The sequence below is a fragment of the Haliaeetus leucocephalus genome, unplaced genomic scaffold (assembly GCF_000737465.1).
Source record: "Haliaeetus leucocephalus isolate CR32 unplaced genomic scaffold, Haliaeetus_leucocephalus-4.0 Scaffold229, whole genome shotgun sequence".
NCBI classification, from domain to species: domain Eukaryota; kingdom Metazoa; phylum Chordata; class Aves; order Accipitriformes; family Accipitridae; genus Haliaeetus; species Haliaeetus leucocephalus.
In genome coordinates, this window is record NW_010972665.1 from 1,311,683 (window position 1) to 1,337,976 (window position 26,294).

Genomic DNA, 26,294 nt, shown 5'->3' on the forward strand with positions numbered 1-26,294 from the left:
TCTCTCCAATTTAGAGACAAGGATGTCATGCAGGACAGTGTCAAATGCTTTGCACAAGTCCAAGTAGATGATGTCAGTTGCTCTTCCCTTAACCACCAACGCTGTAACCCCATCATAAAAGGCCACCAAATTTTTCAGGCATGAACATGGCTTACTGAAGCCATGTTGGCTGTCACCAATGACTTCCTTATTTTCCACGTGCCTTAGCATAGTTTCCAGGAGGATCCACTCCACGATGTTGCAGGCACAGAGGTGAGACTGACTGGCCTGTAGATCCCCAGGTCTTCCTTTTTTTCCTTTTTAAAAATGGGGGTTGTTCCCCTTTTCCAGTCAGTGGGAACCTCCCCAGATTGCCACGACTTCTCAAATATGACGGATAGTGCCTTAGCAACTTCATTTGCTAGTTCCCTCAGGACCCATGGGTGCATCTCATCAGCTCCCATGGACTTGTGCACCTTCAGGTTCCTTAGGTGGTCTCAAACCTGATGATCTCCTACAATGGGCAGTTCTTCGTTCTCCCAGTCCCTACCTTTGCCTTCTGCGACTCAGGCAGAGTGGCTGGAGCACTTGGCGGTGAAGACTGAGGCAGAAAAGTCATGGAGTACCTCAGCTTTCTCCATGTCCGAGGTAACCAGGTCTCCCATTTCCTTCTAGAGAGGGCCCACATTTTCCCTAGTCTTCCTTTTATCACCGATGTACCTACAGAATCTTTTCTTGTTGCCCTTGACATCCCTGGCCAGATTTAATTCTAGCAGGGCTTTAGCTTTCCTAACCTGATCCCTGGCTGCTCAGACAATTCCTCTGTATTCCTCCGAGGCTACCTGTCCTTGCTTCCACCCTCTGTAGGCTTCCTTTTTGTGTTTTGAGTTTGTTCAGGAGCAACTTCATCCACATCGGAGTCCTGGCATTTTTGCCTGGCTTTCTCCTTGTTGGAATGCATCACTCCTGAGCTTAGAGGAAGTGTTCCTTGAATATTAACCAACTTTCTTGGACCTCTCTTCCCTCCACAGCTGTATCCCATGGTACCATACCAAGCAGATCCCTGAAGAGGCCAAAGTCTGCTCTCCTGAAGTCCAGGGTAGCAAGCTTGCTGTGTGCCCTCCTTGCTGCCCTAAGGATCTTGAACTCCACCATTTCATGGTCACTGCAGCCAAGGCCGCCCTTGAGCTTCACATTACCCACCAGCCCCTTCTTGCTGGTGAGAACAAGGTCCCGCATAGCACCTCTCCTCATTGGCTCCTCTACCACTTGGAGAAGGAAGTTATCATCAACACATTCCAGGAACCTCCTGGATTGCTTATGCCCTGCTGTGTTGCCCCTCCAACAGGTATCGGGGTGGTTGAAGTCCCCCACAAGGACAGGGGCTTGTGAGGCTGCTCATATCTGTCTATAGAGGGCCTCATCTGCTCAGTCTTCCTGGTCAGGTGGCCTGCAGCAGACCCCAACTATAATGTCACCTGTCCCTGCCCTCCCTTTAATCCTGACCCACAGGCTCTCAGTCAGCTCCTCATCCATTCCCAGGTGGAGCTCCATGCACTCCAGCTGGTCACTGACATAAGAGGGTGTCCTGGTTTCAGCTGGGATAGAGTTAACTGTCTTCCTAGTAGCTGGTATGGTGCTATGTTTTGAGTTCAGTATGCAAAGAATGTTGATAACACTGATGTTTCCAGTTGTTGCTAAGTAGTGTTAGACTAAAGTCAAGGATTTTTCAGCTTCTCATGCCCAGCCAGCGAGAAAGCTGGAGGGGCACAAGAAGCTGGAAGGGGACACAGCCAGGGCAGCTGACCCAAACTGGCCAAAGGGATATTCCATACCATGTGACGCCACATCTAGTGTATAAACTGGGAGGAGTGGGGGTGGGGGATCAACGCTCAGGGACTAGCTGGGTGTCGATTGGCAGGTGGTGAACAATTGCACTGCGCATCCTTTGTACATTCCAATCCTTTTATTACTACTGTTGTCATTTTATTAGTGTTATCATTATTAGTTTCTTCTGTTCTATCAAACCATTCTTACCTCAACCCACGAGTTTTACTTGTTTTCCTGATTTTCTCCCCCATCCCACTGGGTGTGGGGGGAGTGAGTGAGCGGCTGCGTGGTGCTTAGTTGCTGGCTGGGGTTAAACCACGACAGAGGGTGACACCCCCTCCTCAGCTCCCCTGCCTGCCCTTCCTAAAGAGCCTGCATCCTCCCAACACTACAGTCATAGAAGCCTTCCCACCACATCTCCACGATGCCAATAAGACATAGCCCTACAAGCATGCACACACCTCTAACTCCTCTTGTTTATTCCCCACAGTATGTGCATTTGCATGGAGGCATTTAAGTTGGGCCCCTGATGAAGCTGACTTACTGCCTGGAGTGGCTGGAATTCCTTTGTGCTGCTCTTCTTCAGGTACTCTCCTGCTGACCTGTGATTCTTCTCCAGGCTCTGGGTATCTATTGCTGGCACTGGCATCAACCTGGTAGGAGTGGGATGGATTAAGGTTCCCTTCCCTTGGCAACTTTTGTTTAAAGCCCTCTTCACCAGTTTGGCAAGCCTATGACCAAAGATGCTCTTCCCCTTCTCTGACAGATGGACCCTGTCAGCCCACAGTAGACCAGGTTTCTCAAAGCGAGTCCCACAGTCTAAGTAGCTGAACCCCTGGCTGTAGCACCAGTCCCATAACCATTTGCCAATTCACTCTTCCTTCCATAGTGAATGTCTACAGAACAAACAACTAGGACCAAGACTTCCTGAAATCAGACCTTGGAGGTTGGTTCATGCAAGACCAAGTGGTAGCTTAATAGTGGAAATAATCTGAAGGAGACCCTCAAGTCTCTTGGTACTGTCCTTTGTCACCAGACCACAGCAATGAGTGCACCAAGCACTGCTGGCTTTCATGACTGACACTCTAGAGTGTCTGTCTGCAGCCTGTCTCTGGATTTTGATTCCTAAAATATGCATGTACAGGCATTGATCTGCTGCCAGATTCACAGATTGAAAAAAGGTACTGAAAATTACTGCAAGGCAAGCATCTCGGCATTCAAATAAGATCTAGAAAGCAATAGAGATGGCAAGAGTCGCTCGTTGCAGAAGGGCATAGAGCAAAGGTTACTGTGTGGGTCAATGATTACTCTAACTTCAGATTCTTTCAGTAAAATGTTAGTGAAAGACACATAACAACGGTCTCCAAATACCTACACACACAAACCCATATTGATGCACTGTGAAATGCTGACTGAGGTTCTGTCAGCAACACAAGCTTTCCCTTTTCCTTACCAATACACCTTTTAGCATCCCAATACTTACCTCCCACCAAATGAATCATTTAATTGTTAGCCAATATAGGCACAGTTCTGACTTGGTATATTGGCTAAGAGGCCAGAAGAGGTTGGAAAATGCTGCTCTATCTTACTTCATTTAAGCCCAATCCCATACCTCAGTGTTAACATGCCACTGGTAGTTCTAATTAGAGTAAACAAAGGGTCCCCCGAGCCCACATTTACTACCATGTCCCAAAAGACGAATGCTGGGGAGCTTGTACCTGAGGTTTTGGTTTCATTTACCCCAGGAGATATCAGAGGCTATTTGCAACATTCAGGTCTGGATCTAGGTTTAGACTCCAGGTGCTTTAAAAGTCAGGTGTATTTGGTTTGGGTGGAAGAGGAAGAGGGTTATTTCAGACATATCAACAGTCAGAAGAAAGGATGATGGAAAACAGTATGTTTTGAATGGTCATAGCCTACTGTCCTCTCTGGAAAAAAACAAAACAAAACAAAACAAAAAACCCCCAAACCCAAACATCCCCCCCCCCATGTTGTTCTCAAAAACAAACCAGGAAAGCCAACAACATTGTCCAAAGTAAGCGGCGCAGTCACCACCAGCTCCAATTACTTGAAACATACTTGTTTATACAACAGGATGCAACAGGAGACCTCCCTCACCACCCAAAGATAACCTCCTTGATATCCTTCAAGTCTGTTGTGGAACCTGGACCACATGAGAGTGTATCATTTGGAAGCCCTGCTTGCAGTGTAGCAGGTGTTTATAAACAAGCCTCCGATAGTTTGTCTTCAGGTAATAAGAATGACCATGATTAAAACACTGAGAGAGTAGAAGCCATACTGTAAAAAATAACAGCTAGTGAATGAAAGAATGGCACCTAGGGAGAGGCAAAGTAGGGAAGGATCTGGGGGTTGGCTCAGGAAAGTTCAGGTCAAGGATCGGGTCTGAAACACTTCTAGTCTTTGCACAGGAACCAGCTTAGACAACCTTCAAACACCTTGGCAACGAGGGAGGAGTTTTTGCTACAAACAACCACTTGGATGGTAAACTGAATTTTCACACAATTTTCTATTCCACTCAGGTGAAGGGAGAGCTAGGCAGCAAGCTTTGCATGGCTGCACTGCCACTTAGCTTGGTTGCTTCCAAAGTCAACCCTGAGTGCAGGATAAATAGCTTTATGAAGTGTTGCTGGTTTACCATCAACCCACAGTAATAGTGTACTATGCATTGCAATTTTCCTGGCAACTGCTTCTGCACAATCACTGGTGTATTTTTCTCTCATAATACCTACGTCTTTGCAAAAGACAAGATCACCATAATAGCTGAAGGAAATAGCAAAAGGGACAAAACAATTTGCACAACAAAGGAAGTCTTTGGCATAACAGAGGCACATGCCAGTCCTAGGATATTCTGGACTACTGTTCTAGTAGCCACTGGACAAGCCTACCCTCATCATGTCTGTTTTGCTACCAAAGTCATAAACAAATCCTTTCACTGAAGGGAGTAGGTTGTTCCAGTTACAAGCTACTCTGTGAAGTTTGCTGCACAATCCGTATGGTTTTTGTGTTTTGATATATGTCACACAGCCATACTAGTTCTTTTATGCCACCTCAATATGCCATGGGGCTAGACTTTCCAGCCACAAGAAGAGGTCGAAGAGGTGCGGTGACTTGCAGTTTAGAAAAGGTACTTTTCATAGATCTGGGAGATGCTAAGCAAAAGCGATTGAGCTTACTTGATTCTGCGTACGGAGAAGGAAGGCAAGCAAACTTATATCATGCTTGAGCTTTTAGTTCAGTTCCCTCTGAGTTCTGGGTTTGAATTGCAAAACAAAACTGAGCCAAAATAACATGCTCCTGCTGGAGTTCCACCCAGTACTGTGAATGAATACAAACTCATTCACCCAGCATCCTCGCCCAGCTGGGCTGAGCTTCTGCTTTGTTACAAAACAGCTGCCCAGGTTCTGGTTAGGATAGTTTTACAGCACCCTCCCTGCTATCAGAGATGAGCCCTAGCTTGCCCCAAAACTCCCAACACCTGGATCCCCTTGGACGCCTCAGACCTGAGCCTGAACTCTGCAGCTCAGTCCTCCCCAGCTGAAAGCTACGGGAACCAGTGTCACCACAGAATTAAATACTGCTGCCAGCAGGCCCTACAACCTGCCAGGCAGCTTAGTGCAACTGCATAAGGACTCAGGAAGCACCTACAGCTGAATCTGTATGGCATGAAGGAGTTCAGACTGTCACCAGAGACTGAGCAAGACTACTTGTAAAGATGTATACAGGCCATTTAAGAGCTCTAGATAGGAACTTAATCTGCCAGTAGGAGCAAGTCTGCAGGGCAGAAGAAGTTAAGGGCTAGCAAGAGGCCCTTTTAACAATAATGTGTGTATTTATCCAATGGAAGCACATAACCTGCTAAGCGTATAGAGAGAACAGCACAGACTACAAGACAAACTGCTAGAAAATTTTCTCAAATGGCTAGGAAAAGCAAATGCATAATTTGGCTTCCTTGCTGGAGACTGAAGAACTGTCCTGTCTGACTGTTAGAGATAAGGGATATGCTGTAGGCTGGTGACCCCTCATTTAAAACAGAAAAAAGTAGTACCTGACAGGATCACAGTTTACCAGGATTTGGGATCTACAGCATCTTAAGGGAGACTTCTGTGAGAGGCATGGCACTCACTGCTGTCTTCTACTGACTGAAGAACTCAGCAGGAGCTGGAAAGCACTGCCTCACCAACATAAGCTGGGAGCGATCAGCTGTTTAGCAGTCACCTGAGTAGCAGTTTCTCCCAGTTGTCACCAATCTGCTGACCTATTTAAACTCTCATGCATAAAAGAAAGTATAACCTTGCCCATCTACCTTGAACAATTGCTGACCCTGGTCCAAACAATTTTGTGGAATTCAGGACCTGCTAAATACAACACTGCAGGGGAAAAACTTAGGGCTCAGCTATGCTTACCCAAGTCCTAAGAAAATTACTGGTAGTTACAGCATGCAATCAACAAAACATGCATCCTCACCTGCACATAAGCATCTCCAGCCCTTTGTACCCTGTACTGCCACTTACACTCAGGCAAAATGGAAGCAAAACTTGCATGCTGTGATTTGTGGCATATGTGCCAAACTGGGCCACAGGACACAAAGATTATGCTCAGTGATCACTGGATTGTGTGTGGCAGGAGAACCCAGGCTCTGTTCCTCTACTACGGAGGACCATCAATAGTACTTTGTATAACAGGTTTAGTTTAGGCCAGAGCCATCCTTACTGATCTAGCCAGCACCTCATTCAATGAAAGGCACTGCTGGCTGTGAAGGTAACAGAATACAGCCCAATCAATATTAAAAGCTTTTGTAACGGCACTAGCTGTTTACCAGTGCTCTTAACCTTTTTACTGTAGAGCTTAAATTAACCTTAAGGTACGGTCAGGACAAAATCATCTCCTATATGACACGCAAGGAAGCTGATTTTTGTAAAATTCTCTCATTTTTCTTCAGACTCAAAATACTCAGATATTCAGCATAATCTCTGGGCCAGCACCTGAGCTTACTGCCTCTTCCAATGACAGTGATTTGGTAGGTTGATGAGAGTAAAAAAGGAAAAGTAGGAGTGCAGTAAAGAAGGGAACTAGCAGAAGCAGCAAAGAAAATTCAAACTGTGCTCTCTCTCCATCTCAGTATTTTCCTGCAATGCTTTTCTCTGCACCCTAATTGCTAAAGACAAGTGAATATCAAATCAGGCTACCCACAGCTGATCCTCTGTTCCCCAGGAACAGAACTACAGAGCCAAAAGAAGCAACATGTCTTCCAATAGACAAGCCTGGGCATTCATGGAAATAAAGTCCCAGCAGTTCTGCCCAAGGTGCTTCCTGTGTGTGTCATTAATAAGTGGAAATTCAGCCCAAAGCACCAAGCTCAGGAGAAATTTAGATTTGCCTCTAATTTGGCCAGCTGGCTGGAATTATTAACCAGTTACATTTGTAACTATGAAAGCTAATGAGAGAGTAATCATATCTCACAGTTCACAGCTGAAAATCCTCCCTTTGGGAGTTAATGAGGGTTTAAGTTCTCCCTTCTCATCGATTCCTCTCCCTCAAACTGTGGCTGCCACAGAGTTTTGAAGGCCTGACTTTAAATCTGTCCTCTAAGGGCAACACTTGGCTATAGGTGTATTAACAGGAAACATGCTTGAACCTCTTCTAGGAGATGAAGAAAAAAGCTGATCTTTCCCCCATCCCCTCCCACCACACCAACATTTCTTGTCAGAGAAAGAGCAACTGGATGACTAAGTAATGATAATGACTGCTGCTCAGTGCACTGCTGGGCTCTGATTAGATTCTTCTTGGCTTCTAACCAGATTAAAAACAAAACAAAACAACTAAAAAACCAAAACATTGGCCATTTAGAGAGGCAGGACTGACCTATTAGCGTCAGTACAGAGCTCAGTCAAGATGCTCCTGGGTCATTGTCTTTATCCAGAAAGTCCAGATCCTTAACTGTGGTGACCTGGAATGAAGTAAACAAAGACATTGCCTATCAGGCCATGAGCTGCTCTCACGACCCTTTCTGTCAGAATTTTCCTAGGCCAAAAAACATAGCTCAGCAGGCCTTGGGGAACATACACCTCTGGAGGCTCAGAGGCATTGAAGTTTTCACATCCTGTACTAACTGCCCTGTACTGAACAGGCAGGAGCTATGAATCTATGAGCAGATTGGGAAGACACTAAGGAAGAGATCTGAAATACACTGTCCTTTCCAGCATCTCTGCCTCATCGACTCTCCATCTGTTCCCAGAAGTTCAACGGAAAAAATGAAAACTCTATCTTCCTGCTTTCTATAAACTCACTCCCACTGTTACTGCTCTGGTTTCTGGCACAGTGCTGCACCACTTAAACCTCTTTTATTGTCTAAGATGGGCAGAGCCGGTGTGGAGCTGGCATGACCAGCTGGCTAGAGCCAAAAATGACATTCTGGGCAACACCTTCCTCTAGAAGACATCCTGCTCTGTCCCCAGGGAAAGTAGCAAAAGGAGGACTCGTTGCACTTTAAGCAGCCTTTCTGAGTAATTTTCAGCATTCACTTGAAGCAATGAATTCAGGAACTGAATAAGGCAGCAGCTATTGACCAGCAGGCCCTGGGAAACCTGGCCATTCACGAGAACAGTAACTCTTTAGCAACCTCTGCAACAGTTCTCTGCACGCACTAAGGGTGGTTCTTCTCCTTTGCAGGAGAAACAATTACAGAACCTTGGACCTACTTGGTAGCGTTTTCCACACTTTGCCTTCCCCACCTATGACAGCAAAAGATATAGTTAAGATTTCCCCACTGTGTTTCCATAGACTGACTTTGTTTCCTGGTGCACTGGCTAGATATTGCCCCCCCATGCCTTTGGTCCAGCTTGTCAGGCCTGGAACTGTTTTGTGTCCGCTAAGTGCCACATGCCTGAACTAAAGGTCTGAAGGGTATAGTTGATCTGCAGCATGCATTGCAGGTCACATTAAAAAACAACACAATGTCTTAATTAGATCTTAAAAAACAACAAATGCAAAATAGTATGGTATACAAGCACTTCCCTACATTCCCACGAGCCTCCAACTAAAGGAAGAGTCAGACTACAGAAAAGCAAATATTTTCTCTCATATAAAGAGGTAACGTAAAAAGAGCCATTTAGAGCTCTACCTAACTTGGAATGGGGGCTGAAGAGCAAGCCATTCTCCTTTGAACTCCTATATGGACTATTCAGGCACTGGTACTCAATGCTATGCACTCCCTGAAGCACAGATGTGCCATGCCTTGATGTCACTTGACAGCCAGTAGGACTGAGCAGTCATCAGGGATAAGGGAAGAAGGAAATGAGATGTCATCACTTGGTTGATGACATAGGTCAACCACAGCGCAAGCATGAAGCACTGAGACTCCCAGGCATGTTTCTGAGAATCAAGGTTTCATGGAGATGCTCCTTCTCCAGATCAATGCCTGACTGCGTCTTTCTGGCTGGGGGAGGACCAAGTACTGCGTTCCCTTCCCTCTAAAGCAGCCAAACTGAGGGGAGGGAGCTCCCCTCCCTTTTGCAGCCAAAGCACAGGATGATATTCAGGCGTGGTGTAAAACGGCCCATCTCTAGAAGACACCAAGTAATTGTGCCAGTGCAACAGCTGCGTCCATGTGATTTTACTTATAAGGCAGCAGGAGGAAAATGACATAAAACTTGGCTTGATACATCCCAAAAGCTTCTCCAGTTTCCTCTCCAACAGCCTGGACTTTTATTCCTCAGAGAGGACTAGTTCATAAAAGACAGAGCGCAGTCAGGCCGACAAGAGCCTCTGCATGTTCAGCATGCAAGAGACTGATACAGCCTTACTGGAAGGGCTCTGTATCACCAAACAAGAGAGAGATACAAGCAGTCCTTGAGAATCATGATGTCAGTACAGATGTGACTCTGGCATGGAGACAAACATCAGGTACAGTGTTATATAGGAAGGGAGTTGAGATGATCATACGGAGCTGAAATTTGAGACCACTAGAGCATCCGTGCAGAGGAAAGGGAAGGGGAGAGGCAGGAGAGACTGCTCCCCTGATTCTTTCAGCCTTTTTAGAAACAAAGAAATAGACCAAAAGAGTTGTATTTGCCATTTCTGGGATGCCAGAGATTCAGTCTTCTGCAACTGCTGCTTTGACCTTCGCCTTCCTGATCACAAACAGGCTCCATATCAGAGTCATTCTAAGGTAAAAAAATGGTCTCAAGAGCTTGACATGTGAGTCTCAGCCTTTATTGTGTCTAAGACTTCTGCTTCAATGCAGAGTTCTCAAAGGCTGAGGGCTTTTGCCTTAGGCAAGTAAGAATATCAAAGCTTACCTCAGAACTGTCAAGTCTCTTTCAACCGAGGACTTAATCTTAGGCTAAATTGTAAAAAAGACCCCACACCATCTCCTGCAAAGAAAAAAAAATCAGCTTCACCAGTATTTGTAGTTGCCGTGCCTGCAGCTACCCTAGATCTAGCCTAGTAGTCCCCTGGGGATCTGACCTTATGTCATCAACTCCATAATTCCCCCCCGAACCCTGATCCCAGTCCAACAGCTCCTGTCTGCTCTAGACCTACACCAAGTCAAGTCACACATCCCAACACCCACTCAAACCTAACCCAATGGCCTCTTACAGATGAGGCAATGAATCCAGCTCACTGTTGCTATGCAGGCAAGCACCAGTGCTAAATCTGGATCTGTAGCCTATTCAAGGCCAACTGCTAAACTTTGGTCCTTATCCTAAAACCCAACCCTCACTCCAATTCCAAAATCCCACTACCTCCATATGTTTCTGACCTAGACTGAGTGTCGTGGTTTAACCCCAGCCAGCAACTAAGCACCACGCAGCCACTCACTCACTCCCCCCCATCCAGTGGGAGGGGGGAGAAAATCAGGAAAAGAAGTAAAACTCCTGGGTTGAGATAAGAACGATTTAATAGAACAGAAAAGAAGAAACTAATAATGATAATGATAACACTAATAAAATGACAACAGTAGTAATAAAAGGATTGGAATGTACAAATGATGAGCAGGGCAATTGCTCACCATCCGCCGACTGACACCCAGCCAGTCCCTGAGCGGCGAATCCCTGTCCCCCACTTCCCAGTTCCTAAACTAGATGGGACGTCCCATGGTATGGAATACCCCTTTGGCCAGTTTGGGTCAGGTGCCCTGGCTGGGCATGAGAAGCTGAAAAATCCTTGACTCTAGTCTAAACACTACTGAGCAACAACTGAAAACATCAGTGTTATCAACATTCTTCACATACTGAACTCAAAACATAGCACTGTACCAGCTACTAGGAAGACAGTTAACTACATCCCAGCTGAAACCAGGACACTGAGGCACAAAACACTGGCACCAGCATAAAAAAAACAGAAAATGATGTCACAAATGCAGATAATAAACAAGGAACACATCTGATGGTGGTAAATGTTAATTTAATCCTTGCTGGGACTACTATGTTTTATCTAATGCATCCATGATTCACCGCAAAAATAGCACTTGGAGCTTGATCCTCTTTCACAAACTGGAGCTTTTGACTGGCTCGCCTACCAAAAAACCCCCATATAATACAGCAGTGCTCTCACCAACATGTAGCTTTCTGCTGCACAACCCAGGTAGGCTGCTACTAGGAAGGAAAACTTCCTTCACTACAATTGATAGAGATAGATGTGATTGTGGTGCCCCAAGTCAGGATGAGGTCTCCCGGTGACGTGCTCCTTCCCCTCCCCTTCAGGGTACTCACACCAGTCAGCTAGCTGAACTCTTCAGGCCCAGCTTAGGAGGACAGGATCCTCTGACAGCAACTTCCACTCCGTCTTCTCGTCACATGCAATTGCTATGTAACAGCACATACCTACAAAAGTCAAAGAGGAAGAAAATGCTATTAGTGCCACTAGTCCTGCTGTCCGACACAATTACTGAGAGGGCTGTACCAAAGCAATCAGCCATTCGCAGAAATAACATTACTTTCAGATGAAGCAATTCCCTCTGCTTACTATGGAGGAAGCACAGCAGCCTGACCAGATCTGCATCCTAGCATCCCCTATGTGAGAACTGACATTTACAGTTGTCTCCAGGGAAGGCTGAAACCACATCCGTTCTCCTGCCTTTCTGCTAGAGATTCCCCCCAGGCAGCAGGGACAGCTGAATAGCACAAATACTCACGCCTCCCTACAACCTACAGTCTGTTTCCTAATGTAAATCACTGCTGATTTCAGCTGAATTTAGTATACTGGTTTGCAAAATGCAGAAAAAGAGAAGTGAATACACATCTTATGCAGCTATCCTTGATGCATAAACAGGCTTGTCCAATACAGAGCCTAGGCTGGGAGCTAGGGGTAACAACAGCCACGAAATTTAACTCCTGACTACCAGGATAAAAACCCTCAGAAGGAAGGGCAGGTAGTACACACATACTAAGAAACATACATCAGGTTGTCTTAGGACAAACTCCTTGGTTGGGGTACACAGCTGGACAGACAGCCACAGAGGCAGAATTCAGAGGACAATATATTTTTTTCGCATGCACTGACAGTTACTAAATGTGACTAACTCCAGTCCAATATTAAGTCTAAATGATTAGATTTGACACTGATTTGATAGACAGCTGTGCAGCTTTATTGTTTTACTCAATAACATTAACAGCAGCCTGGCTTTAGTGAGATACCTTATAAACCAAACTGCGAAGACAAGTATTGACACCCCTCAAATTTAATCGTGTCATTTATCAGGCTAAACTAGTTGGCCAGTCACCCTAAGCTTCGTCCATACTGAGTGGAGAGAGGCGTTCTTCCAGAGGGCAACCCAGCCTCTCTCTACACTGCCTTCTTCATACTTCTCCATATTAAAAAACTTTAAAAAGAACTTGAGGAGACCAATGAGCAAGGTTTCATACCTACGCTGGATGACTGAACAAATCCTCATGTGTGTTTTATTCAAGCTCTGAGGGGAGTGGAGTCACCTTTCTTTCAACAAGCAATGCAAGACTAGAACCTCCAAGGGCCTGGTACAACCAGCTTGTCAGCCAATAAGCCTCACCAGTTAGATGTCCTCATGACGGTGCAGGTGGGGCATAAATATGACATGGAGAAAATAGAAGGTGATACTCAAGAGATAAAAACTCTCATAGAGTATCAGGGACCTTGCCTGGGAGCCACCACAGAACACATCTTACAGAGCTCCAATAATATGATGTTTTCACAAGCCCTAAGACTTCTTTCAAGACTCACTAATATCCCAAACAATGAGCCTAGAAGAACCAGGCTAGTTTTTCACTAAAACTAGAATAGTCCTAGGAAAACACAAGTTGAAACAAATTAGAGTTTTCTGTCCAGGACAGTCTAGTAGTTTCTCCATCTTCAACAAGTACAAAGGGACCAGCTAAAGGACACACATTTGAAAGGCTTATTGCTAGTACTAGGAAGAAAATTTCCTATAATGTTGCCCGAGTATGTACCGAGAGAGTTAATATTCCAGTGGCAAGGTCAAACCCTGCTTTTGCTGTGACACAATAAGCTGCCCTGCTGGCATTAACTACAGTTTGTTTGCTTTCCCAACCTGCCTTATCCTTGCAAGTTGGCAAAAGGTTGAAGCTGGCCAGAGTCCCAGCTACCAAAAGCTGCCCAAGGCAGAGAACTCATTACTCATCACAAGGACTAAGATCTAGGTTGAGAGGGGGAGGAGAGAGTAAATGGCACAAACAGCAACTGATGGAAACTCCTCTGGTGCTGAGAGTTGTTACAACTAAGACTCTTATCTGGCACATAGCCAGGGATTGCAGCAAGACACAGCAATACAGATGCAGGTTATGGCTGGTCTGTGCCCCAATCTAGAAGAGAGAGCTTAATATTCAAACTTTCCCCTTGGAAATAGCCAAGCATTAGCTCCTGGAGGACCACGAGAAGCTGGTTTTGGTGAAAAAAATCAATGCAGGATTCACAGAAAGATTCAGTTTGGACAAACTTTACACCCGCTGCTGTTAGTGATAAAACCTCCCTTCCTGACAGTGGCAGTAAAATTAGGGCAGCTGACCGTGTCAGAGACAAAGGACATTGCCAAAAAGTTTTCAACATTTTTTTTTATTTTAATTTTGTTAAGTCTTCAGCTGTGTTCCGGCTCTATCTGCTGTTAGAGTTTGATTTCCACTGTAACAGAAAACTCTGCTGAAAGAGTTTCCACTGAATAATGCAAAAGGTACTTGGACTCTTCCTGCACAAGCAGCCAGCGCACCAGGCCCCCGATAGTGACTGAACTGCTCAGCAAGTTACAAAAAGCAGCATACAACCAGATCAGTGCTCCCACCCAGAAACTTTGAATGAATGCAGCAATGCAACAGGTGAGTGCTGAAATCAAGCAAACAGAGGAGAAAACAAACCAGCACCACAAAACCAAAAAAACCTCACCACACTGCTGGTAAAGAGGTTTCCTGCAGGGTTGTTTGGTTTTGTTTTGGGGTTTGGTTTCGGTTTTGGGGTTTGGTTTTGTTTTTTAAGTAGGGGTTTCCATAACTCAAAACACTCCTTGAGTTTAGAGTGTTCAGATACGCAGTCAAATCAATCACTGTGGCTTAAGGAAAACTGTAGTTTGTGTAGTTGTGATGCATCAAACTACAGCCTTTGTCTGTCCTGGTATCGAAACCTGCTATAAGGGGCTTTTCAGAGTGCCATGGGAAGGGACTAGCAGGAACAAGATGGGGATGAGCCTAAAGTACAAAAGCACTAAGGTCCACATTTTTATGAGTGTTTCTGCTGGCCGCTCTATTCATGCTGAGGGCTGATACAGTGGCTGACAATACTATGGTAGTGCAGAATCAAGCTATCCACCTCCTTCTCCCTTTCTCAGATCAACAGCCAGTAACCTGGCACTTCTTAAAAGGGCTGGACACAGGCCACGCTCAAACTGCATCCCCATGGAGAAAGGAATGCTGCCAAAAGCAAAAAGAAGTGGTGAGAAACAGGAGAAAATTCCTTTTTGCAGACAGTGGCCAGGCATGATCCAGCAAGACAAGTCTACGCGTACACTTGTGAGCCCTGGTAATGGGACCTAGTCACAACTAGCCCACTGTAGTGTAGGACATCAGTTCAGCATGCTGCTATTCTTGCATTAATTCTCCACACTTTGCAGCTTGATCTCACACACAACCAAGCAGACAGCACACCTTTCAGTACCCCCATAGGCAGCAATGGAAAGCGCTGTCCAAGTGATCTCACACCTGAACGCGACAGGAGGGCAGCAGACACACACACAGCCTTGAGCTCAAAAACTGGAGGTGCCAAACAAAAGAAACGTAAGAGTTTCATATTGTTTTCGAGGTAAAAAAGAGAAAGGGGCTGACCCTGCTTGATTTCATCACGTTGTTTGTACAGTGCCCTGTGCTCTGGGCACTGAGCTGCAAAAATCAAAGCAAGTACAATGGTAATGAAAACAATCAAACACATCGGTGTGGGGCCAGCTTTGCAATGGAAAAAGCAAAGGGTTGGAAAGGAAAAAAAAAACCACCAACCAACAACAAACAGTACTCAGATCTAAAGGCCGTTTAGAAAACAACAACTTTAAGCAGCTCTGTAAGACTAGCAGGATAAAAATACTATTATTTTGCCATTGTCCACATAAGAACAGGCAGCCCCTTTTCGAAGGAGTTTAAATGGATAAGACAGATGAAGGGGAAACAGATGCATGGATGAGAAGTGATTTGACCTAATCACATAACACCAGGATCAGTGCCAAGAACAAACTGTAGCTCCTGCTTTCCTAGCACAATGCTCTTTTCAGAGGTCTACACTACCTCTAATGCTGGAAATCAACACCCATCTTTTGAAGGTGTTACCATCCCACCTGCTGGAGGTTACCACTCCCCACAGTGCTGGTAGCAGAAGTGTCCATGTGAGCACTCCATAATCCGCAGAAGGCTGAATTCACAAAGTTAGACTGAACAACCGGTGAAGGTAAAGTAAATTAAGCTCATCTATTTTCTCAACGCTGATCGACAGTGTTCATATGCACTCTTCAGCTGGCAAAGCTATGAATGAAGTCAACCATCAGTACCAGTACAGCAACAAGCAGCAGTGTGGAAGGGAGGACAAGGGTCCCCACCTTCAACCTGAGCAACTATTTGCTAAGTTGATGACTGTCCTTGGTCTCAGATATGGTTATTTTCTTCCACTCTGGAAGTCATAAGACTTACGGTTCAGATAAGAAGAGCTGTCAATTGATCTTTCAAAAATTTCTGATCTGAGCCACTCCATCTTCTAAGTTCTATCTTAGTAAGTGTCAAATACAACAAAAATGCCATCCTCAGCTAGTGCAGCAAAGATCAGATTCTGGTAACATTTTTTTCTAATTACAATTAACAATAGTACTGAGAATCAGCCTGTTATTGATAAGCCATCTCTAATGTTATAGGCTTTAGGACAGCTTATTAGATCTATATGGATGGCTTAGGGACAGATGGCCAGAGTTCAGCCTGTGCCTATGGACTGGAATGACTCACAGAATATTGCTTTGGGCCAACAACAAGAGTGAACACAACAGTGATGCTGTTACTAATCTACATGCCAGGCCAAATCCTGCAAAAGCATGTGATTCCCAGTGAAGTCAACTAAAGAGGCACAAGCGCATTCCAGGGTAGATCTTGATCTCTAAAAACTGTTTTAGATTTTCTCAAACATAAAAAAGAACTCTTCTAACCGACAGACCTTTCATCTTAGCGAGCTTATGTAAACCAGTGGCTTTCCTCACCCACTGCTCAACAAACGTGACCCATATAGTATGTGATCTCCAAACGCAAATTCCTCACATGGACTGCTTGGGTTCAACTCTGTTGAGAAAACACTGTCAGCACATAACAGATTAGCTCAAGCTGCCTCCTCAGAAGAAGCAACTCTTGGCTGCTGCTGAAATTCCTCTTTCAGGTTTGTTCAGCCCATGCCCAAAAGTCTGCTTTTACCTTCCCAAATGAGTCAGCAAAATCCATTTTGCCTCTTCTCCAACACAGTGCAGGCAACATACCGCTTCACAGCATAGGCAGTGCACCCTGTCTGGCAGCAGTGCCAGCCTGGTGTAAAGCACCCTTCTTTGCTTGGGTGTGGCTGTCTTTCTGGTTGGGCATACCAGCAGGCAGCATACCAGAAGCACTTCACAGAGAAAAATTGCTCAGAAGCAGCTAGATATACCAGTAAAGAATACAATTAACACAGCCTTCTCCAAAAAACCCACGTACGCATGCGGGAAGCTGGAGAGAATGGTTGGTGGCAGATCAGTCTAATGCAGAGTTTAAGAACACATCTGCACACAAAGGGAGAAGAGAAGGGGATTTCTGCAGAGGAGGTTATCCCAGCTTCTCAATTCTTCTGCATCTCCAGCTCAAAGCTGAAGACAGGGATAAACAGAAAACACACACACAGAGCAAAATAAAGGAACAAAGTCATGGTACATCTTCATGACAATCACAGAGAACCCAGCTTGCAGAGTAACACTGATCCACTCTCAGATTTGGTCCTTAAGATGTAATTTCAGCCATGTGCAGTTGCTTACCCCTACAATCCATTGGTTACTTCTTGAAAGGGGGGGAGGGGACAGGGGAGGGGAGGTGTCACCACCATGTAGAGGGTGAACAGAAAGAACAACACTGCAGCAACGCCAAAGCTTAGGGCACGTTCTCACTTTGTCGCCATTTTCCATTAGCTAATATTGTCAGCTCCACAGAGCTGAGATATGACTTACCGCAGAGTAATATCATCCAGATACAGAGGTTACTCTTGACTGACCCCAACCTAAGCGAGATTAGGGTCAACCCCTCCCCTTCCCACCTCTTTCATCACCTCTATATTTAACTGCAGATTAACTCATTTCCTCTTTCCACATGCGAGATTAAAGTGCACCAAGTGCTGTCAGCTCAAACAGAGCCTCAATGCATCCTCATGTAAATCACCACTCAGTACATGTATTAAAGCATGTCAAGGAGGAGAATGAGTCACACGCTTCATACTTGCAAAACAAAACACTTGCTTCTCAAGAAGTAAAACTGGCAGGCAGCCCAGGCCCCAAAATAGTAAGAGATACCTCCAATTCTAATCTTCCCCCATCTGTTACATAAAGACATAAGAAGTGCCACTATTTATGAACGTGTTTGAATGAAATGTGGGTCAGTGACCAAGGCAAAGGGTCAAACACATAGTGACTTGGCCTCCGGGCACTGCGTTAATTACACTTCTCTAGGAGGAAACAATAGCCCCTCATTCTGGGGAGATGGGGAAAAATAATGCAACAAGATCTCTCTGATGTCATGCTCACCACCTTTGGCGCAAAAAGACTGACAACTATATAACTGCCTAGAAAAACAGAAACCACAGCAGGGAAGGGGGAGAGAGAGAATGCAGCGAATGATTTCCCCACCCTGTGCAATACTGCTCAGGAAGGGCTTTGTACCAAGGATGAAAATGCTGCAATCAGAGAGGGAGGTACTCCACACGGGGAGGGGGGTGGCAGCTGCAGCTTGGGGAGGTGCAGGATCCCACCCTTGCTGGGTCACAGCACTGCTGCACTCTGACCCTGGCCATAGCCAGCACCCAGTACTCCCATGGAAGGCAGGTGCCTTTTCCTCTCACATCCTCTTTTGCATCTCAAGAACACTGTGCAAGGAAGACAGTATTTTATTTCTACTTGACTTCTCTGCAAATCACTTGGAGCCCTAAGGTGTAAGATCTTTATCACAGCTTGAGGCAAACATTAAGTGACTGTAAATAAAGCTAGGACTTTAAATCCAGCCACAGGAGTTAACTCCATGGTGAATATAATTTTTCACAGCTAACAACTATGGTAATGAATTTTACCTCAATGAATACGGAAAGGGTGAAGCATGCAAAATTCAGAACAGGAGTAAGTTTCTTGCCTTAGGTTTTATATCAATAATCCTTTAAAGTACAAGCACTTATTTTCCTCGTCTCCCTAACGCAAAAATCTCTCTCGTTCTAACACTTCAAGGGACGAGGCCCCCTTAATTTTCAGTGGCTGCAGTAACAGGCCTCAGTGTAGCTGCCAAGAATAATAGAAAATCAATGTGGACAGTGAGCTGGGAAACATGCAGAAGAAACACTGGCATTTACTTCAGCAGAACAGCTGGAATAAGTTGTCAATTCCCCTTACTGTATCCTCCAACTGCACTGCCTGGCAAAGGGGGCTATTAAAGGAAAGAAAATGCTTACGACAAGCTTATGACACATCTCAAAAGCAATCACTGTGTCTCCATTATTCAAGAAACTCCGGAATGACAAACAGATGGAAATCAGAAAAGGAACAGGGGAATGACATAAAGAGGGTTCGGCTGTAGATTGCAGGAGCAATGGGGCATGTCAGGCAGATGTACTGCTGCAAAAGCAGAATCTGTCTGATCTAACACAGAGACTGCATTGCCTGCAAATGAAATCACAACATGCTGGACAAAGACAGACACAACTGTTATGATTTGGTGCTGTCATGCATATACTGAAAGAGAGACGATCATACACCAAAATATAGAGAACAAAGGGTAAAGTGGCTGAATTCTCCCACAAAAAGAAAGATCTACTCTGCAGAGATCAATATCCACCAAAGGTGGTGGTGATTCTCTTTCAGCTTAGGCATTCCCAGAAGGTTATAAATAGGTTGCAATGATTTGCAAACATCTTCCATTTATTTAAGGGTAGATATTGGGCTGAAGGTGTCCCAAAATCCTTCTTTCTGGCAGCATGAGGTCACTGTATAAAATTTACGGCAAACTTGGGACACATCTAAAAAATCAATAGCAGGCTTCCAGTGATTTGAGAAACTGTGAAATGCTTAACAGATGGAAATGAGAAAAGGAACGGTGCAGTGCATGGCGTCACTATCAGCTCACAGAAGAGCTGACACAGGCATACTTACTGTCCATGAGCTGTGTAACTGATGTGAAATGCCCCTCTGCCTTCTCTGTACATTAGCTCCATGTTGTGATGAAACTACAACCATGTCTCATGGAAGCAAATTGCATTGCTTGCTTCTGTCCCTGTCTGTGCATGTGCTTACATACACACACATGCATTTGTACATCTGCCTATTTTATTCTTCCACTGAGACTTTATAAATGGAGTTCTTTTTCTCTTTCTTGCTCTTCTAATTCAGAAATTAGACCCTGAAAAACATGGTCTGTTCTTGGCAAAACAGAGGGCAAATGCTAAGGCTCTTGATCAAGACTTTGAGGAAAAGAAAAATGGTTCCTGTTCTAAAAAACAAATTCATGTTTCATATTTCTTTAAACCTCATGTTGGTTTGATGTCTTTATACATAACAGAAGAAAATTGATTGTAACCACTATGAGAAAACTTCTCATGAGATTCCCTGCCAACCCTGTATCTTGTGCTTGAACACTGCAAGTGACAAAGCAGCTGGCAAAGTTACATCAGGTATGATCGCATCCTTAAAACAGGTGAAAACATCCAATTAAGAAACATCTCCTGCTCAGGCAGCCTTTCTAGGAGTCTAAACCCAATTAAACAGCAGCTCTCAGAGGATCAGTGTTTGGGCCAGAGCATGCTGAGTTACAGCTACTACACACTGCAAGGTACTGATACGGGATGCTGAAGGGGGGAACGCAGGAGGTAGTTTCAAGGCTGCTACAGCTGCTGCTGGACTATGCAGCACCCTGCCTATGGTGGTAGGGCCCCACAAACATCATTTAAGATAATTCCTGCTTGTCTCAAGCACAGGGAGTAACAGAAGGAGCAGCCCTGGACCAACATGGCAGCTGTTAAAGTCCTGGGGACCGCATCATTACCTGGGCTGGGATTCATAATGCTCCAGGCAACAGCCACAGAAGACTCAGGCAGACTCTTGGAGCAGCTGCCCAGAAAATCTGACTTGCTAATTGCTATAATTAAATAACACCAAGGAACCTTGAAAGATTAGACAACTGAATCAAATCAATGCTTAAGAGACTAAAAATGACAAACATACATTGAGGTTACACAGAAAGATTACAGGAATATTTAGCTGGAAAAGACAGAAGGAAAGAATAAAAGCTGATTGATTTCAGGCTGCAGGTGAAGTTATGAATGAATAATTGTGAAGCAAGATTGGGATGTGCTGATTTATCTTGCTCCATCCTATAAAAAGACAGTAAATGTAATAGATATTCTTTTATAAAAATAATTTTTAGAAGATGGCATAAAATCAGCCTGAGGAATTTATTACTACAGGGCAAAGAGGCAATACTGTAGGGAAACAGCTTTACTGGCTTTCAAAAAGGATTAGACAATTATATTAACATAAATAATACCTACAGCTGGAAGAGCTACATGAAAAGTTACAAGGATAATCAGCCCAAAGGCATCGCTCTCTTCCATTTGCAGCCCTGTGCTTGTGCTTTCAGGCAGGGTCTGCCCTTTCCGAGTCATTGTTGGAATTAAAAAGGCTGGAAAGTTCTTATTTGGCCCTTACATGGTCTTGTGTGTGACCAGTGCCCAAACCGTGGCGGAGCACTGGTTCAAGTTCTCCTCAGAAATTTCAGGTTGTGCCAATGCCAGTGAGCAAGCCTACAGTTTTTTCTGGTGCAATGATTGGTATTTCTGTTCCTCTAGCAAGCTGGAAAGCTAATGAGCACAGCAGCACATTGCTTGCTTTTGCTCAAGAGTCCTTCTCCCCTTAAAGTCTGCTCCAGCTGTGATTCAATATGCTCCTATGAATGAAGATAAGCACCAAAAAACTCCATCTTTAGTCTTCATACTCAGACCACCACAAAATGCACAAACTTTGACAGAGATTCATTTCTCATAAAGTGGCTTTAAAAGCCACCCTGTCTTCAATAAAGCCCTGGTGCTAAAATACCAGCCCAGATTTTTAACATCCACTGTTTCAGTAACTGAAATAGTTCCAAAACGTCACTGCAAGAATACTAAAGTCTTTTCACATAGCTCTAGTCAAGTAATAGCAATCAGTCTTTAACCAAAAATCTCCTGGGGGATTCTCGAAGCTTGAACCTCTCCAGAATTGCCCGCAACCACTTATGGAGCTGCTCTAAACTGTGTAAAATCTCCCAGCCAGTTAAGAATGGGCACAAGACAAAGTGCCACCTCCCCTTTTGATACACCCTTGGGCACTGCACATCTCATATGATGGTGTCAGCTCTTACAATGTGTGATGTTTTCATAAAGCCTCACCCGATGGAAACAGAAGACTGCATGAGAATCTCAGCTTTAATCTAAAATAAATAAAAAACCAACCCCCAAAATAAAATCAGGGAGTTACTGACACTCACGGTGAAGAGAAAAACTTGAAGAACCAGAAAGGATCAGAACAAGAAGGCAAATAAAAGTCAGTGTAATGTATATTCTTACATCACAAACAAAATCCTCTCATGATTCTTTCAGTGAAATCACTTAATTTGGGGTAGAGGGGAGGCACATGCTGATTCAAGAACATTTGAAGTGGCAATACCATGAACATACAACACATGACTTCACGCCATCCTCCAGGCATTCTCTCTTGGGAAACGCAGATCCTATTTTAATGCAAAATCCTACAATATCAAAGGACAAGGGAGGAGAGAGTCATGAAATAAGAAGCTGAAATGCTATCAAGCAGAATGATTTTCTAAATACTTGGTGACATTTCTCAGGAGCCACCACATCCCTTTGATCATCACAGGAGTGCTCTGGGTGCTGGGGGCAGGACAATGCTGTGCTCTGTTGAGGATGCCCCAGAAGAGCTCAGTCACTTCCACCTGTGCACAGAGACCCAGAACAGCAAACACCTCAGATTGCTGCTACATCCTGCCAGGTGTCAGGCATAGGTAGAAAGAACTAAATCTGAATAAAATCAGACATTTTCTTCAGTCTCTTAGCATTGAAGGCTAACATGTCCAGTAACCCCAAAAGCTTGAGGCGAGAGTTGAATCTCAGAGGACACTGCTTTCCCATCTATCTTCCACAATAGGATGCACCTCAATCAGCCAAGACTTGAGAACAGGGTGTCGAGCTTAGTGAAAAGAAGGCATAAGAGTCAAAGCAGTAGCTCTCCTTGGGTCCAGCTCCTTTCACAGTTTACACTGCAGCAGGCATGACACAGAATTTGATCCTGCCTCCCAGGAGGATCTCCCTCCCTGTGAACTCCGGGGACACTAACCAGTTGCAAGTTCAATGTGGACTGAATGCAGAAGGCCCAGCCATGCCAACTCTTGTGCTTTGACTGTGATTCCCACAATAGCTGGATTTTTCTGTGAAGTCTGAGCTACTGTAGCTCACACAGTCAGTAACCAGGAATCTTAGGTTTCAACTAAAAAAAAAATAATTCTGGGAATGCCTACTTTGCACACCACAGGGCTATACAGAGATACGTGAGCAAGCCCTGAGCTAGCTGCTATCTAGCTATATCAGCACTGTGCTCCTGGGCACACGGCAGGGTGCTCCAGGTCCCCAGGTGAGATCAGTTAAGTGTTCATGTGGGTACTTCTACTGTAAATATACACGAATCCTAGGCAGTGCTTACTTCTCACATTCCTAAAGACTGACTTCCCTTTAGAGGCCTTATTTATTGCCTCTGAAGGCCCAGGCTGTCAGCGTCATCCTCCAGAGCCAATAACTACCTGGCATTCTGCAAAAGTGAACACTGTACTTCCACTGCAGAAGAGCTGTAATGGCTCCATCACCTTGCAGAGCAGGTATAGCCATTCTTAAAGGGCTACTTCCTTTTTCTTTTGTTTGCTTCTTTTGTTTTCTTTAGGGTTTGGGGTTTTTTTTTTGGTTTTGCTTTTTTTTTTTTTTAAATTAAAGAACTATATGAATATTTAAGAACCTCAGCCTTCTTTGTGGCTACAGAAAATAAGTTTGAAAAACATTATCAAAGTCTCAGAAGAAAATAAAAGTCAAAATGGCATAGAAAGATCCCGGTACTATTTAAAAATCCAAGTACCTCCTAACAGATTAACCACAACCACCTTGTTACTGCATTGAAAATCCTTCTGTTCATTGGGGTTCTATCAAAATGCAGAGGCAGATACACTTCATAGCTAAATATTCCACGGGATGTGAGATATAATGGTAATCCTGTTAAGAATGGAGCACACCTGCTCAGGTTGTGTAGAACATCTCTCAGAATTTCTCTATCTACAGCAAAAGCACTAACAACATTATCAGTGCTTCCTCACCCTGCACTGGTATGTCGGCCCCTCACATTTTAGAGATGTCACTCAGGATGGTGAAAGGGTAGTACAACAGCATGACCTACGTATCTTTTTACCTACTCCAAGAGGTCACTCACCAGAATAGATGCTATCCATGAACCTGAATAACAAGCCTGTTCTTGTATTTCCAGTGAGATATTATTAAAGTATTCCTATCTGTAAACCAGCCAAGCTTTGATTACTCTCTTGTTTACAGCTTTGCACAAAATGCAAGCCATCAAGTCAAGTCGTTTTTCAAATACTGCAAGCATAGTAAACTTTCAGAACTAATCCTATAAACTAGATTCTCTGGACTTTCAGAGCTTCCCTAATATGGTCATTAAATATCTGAGATATGAGGACACCTCACAAATACTCACATGAACTATAAACTCTTCAGGCTTATCATTAAAAAAAAAAACAACAAAAAAAACAGTCAGAGACAAAAGATATGGCAGATTACAATTTGGTGCCAAGAGACAACTAAGCCATGTGCTTGACAAGAGCAGCAAAGATGTCTAGGATAGCACAGACAGAACAGTCAAATATGGTTGCAGAATTTCAAAAGGGAGGAAGGATAATGTTGTAAGGCTGACTAAGACAAAATTATCCAGTACTCTTGTGATTTGTAAAATGTTTCTGAGGTGACATTGCTCCATTTTTCCATTTTAAAAACAAGAAAAAGTACTAAAATCTGAGAAGCACACAAGCAACTTATCTGGCATTAGATATCCAGATCAAACTCAGCTTGTTTCTTATTCAGTGCTGCATAAAATTCTAGCTACTCTTACTGATGTCTTTGCAAATGTTTATACATTTAACCCAAGGCAAAACTTTCAACCTGAGACAGTGCTGCTATTTATGAGACCACATCTTGGTTAGATGAATTCTCCATTAACCTTGTGCCAGATCTTGTGCAGAGCCACTTTCCCTTCAGACATAAGGACTGAAATTTATACCCAAAGACTCCTTTGACTTCATGGAGCTTCACATGCTAGACCAAATCAGTGCTGCGGAGAAACAAGCATAGTAATAGAAACAGGATAAACTCTCTTCTTATTCCTTTCACCCATCCATCATTTATCACACCTGCACTTTTTCAACAAAGGTGGGGAATTTAGCAGACACTCCCATGTAAGCAGCTCACTTGTCCTAGCCAAGGGGCTGCTAAGCAGAGCCTGGCCATGTATCCAGAAGTGGAGAATGCTTTGGCTCAAGGAGACAATTTCTTCTGGATGGTAAGGGCTAGAAAGACCTTTTGAACATGACTTCGTAGTAAAAGTGACCCATGTTTCAGAAGACCAGTAACTCAGGTGCTTTGTATTTGGCTATAATATGATGAGAAATATTTTTTCCCATCCATCCATTCAGATAATAAAGGGCTTGGCTTTATTGTAACACAGCTGGGGTAGCTATAACAATGCTGGGCCAAAACATTTTCAACAAGTTGTGCAAACATTATTAGTTTCGTCCTAAAGAAGAGCAAGGTACTCACTTGTGTTGGGGTTTACTAACTAAACAGATGTTCAAACACTAACAAAGACATGCAATGTCCATTAGCTAAGCTGCCAGGATCTTGGGAACTTCCATTGCATTGTACTCCTGTTCTCAGCAAGCGTAAGCCAGCATTGTTCCACCACATTTCCCTGTCATCAGAGCAAACAGAGCTGCTCCCAGCATGACAGGACTGGAATGAGTTAGGAAGATATCCTCATTCCAAAGATCAATATCAAGAGGCACGAAGCATTACAGACTCAGTTCTTTGCTTCTTGACTGATAAATCTGCGAGGCCTGTATGCAGTGAAGGTGACTGTGCTTAACTTTCACACAGTCATTTGTAACATGTGCTCATGGCCAACATATTTTACTCCTGAAATGTATTCAAGCCTCAGAAGGAGAACTATTTCATTCTAAACTCTCCATAGCTCACATATGGCATAGAAGCTCCCAGTTGTGTTATGTGCCAAGAGAAGCTGAATAAACTTTCACAATAATTATTAAAAATTTTCTCCTCATTTCCCACATTTTATTGAGTCAGACACTTGTGTTTTTTAAAGTAGAGCTCAACAGATTAGTGTAAGGAGGCTCTCTAACAGTTAAAAGTATGCACTACTTAGACCATCAAGGCACATCCATGCAATGGAGGTAACTACATGAACAGTCTCTTGTCTGTTGACCCTTAGCTTCACCCCAAATTCACCTCCACACTGGAAGAATTTCTTAGCCAGGACCACAGCTTTCCATAGCCACTTGAGCCAGCGATTATCACACCTCTTGGTATTATTGATGATGTAGAGATGATAAACCTTTTATGTTCAGGAAATG

At 44.1% G+C, this 26,294-nt stretch overlaps 1 protein-coding gene across 1 annotated transcript in view; it reads right to left on the bottom strand.

Moving 5' to 3' along the window:
• Positions 1 to 26,294, bottom strand: part of SORBS1 (sorbin and SH3 domain containing 1) — a 177,966-nt gene that overhangs the window by 81,377 nt on the left and 70,295 nt on the right. Inside the window, exon 3 of the mRNA XM_010567739.1 lies at positions 11,544 to 11,654. The gene's annotated coding sequence lies outside the window, so the exon portion shown is untranslated. The remainder of the gene's footprint in view (positions 1 to 11,543; positions 11,655 to 26,294) is intronic.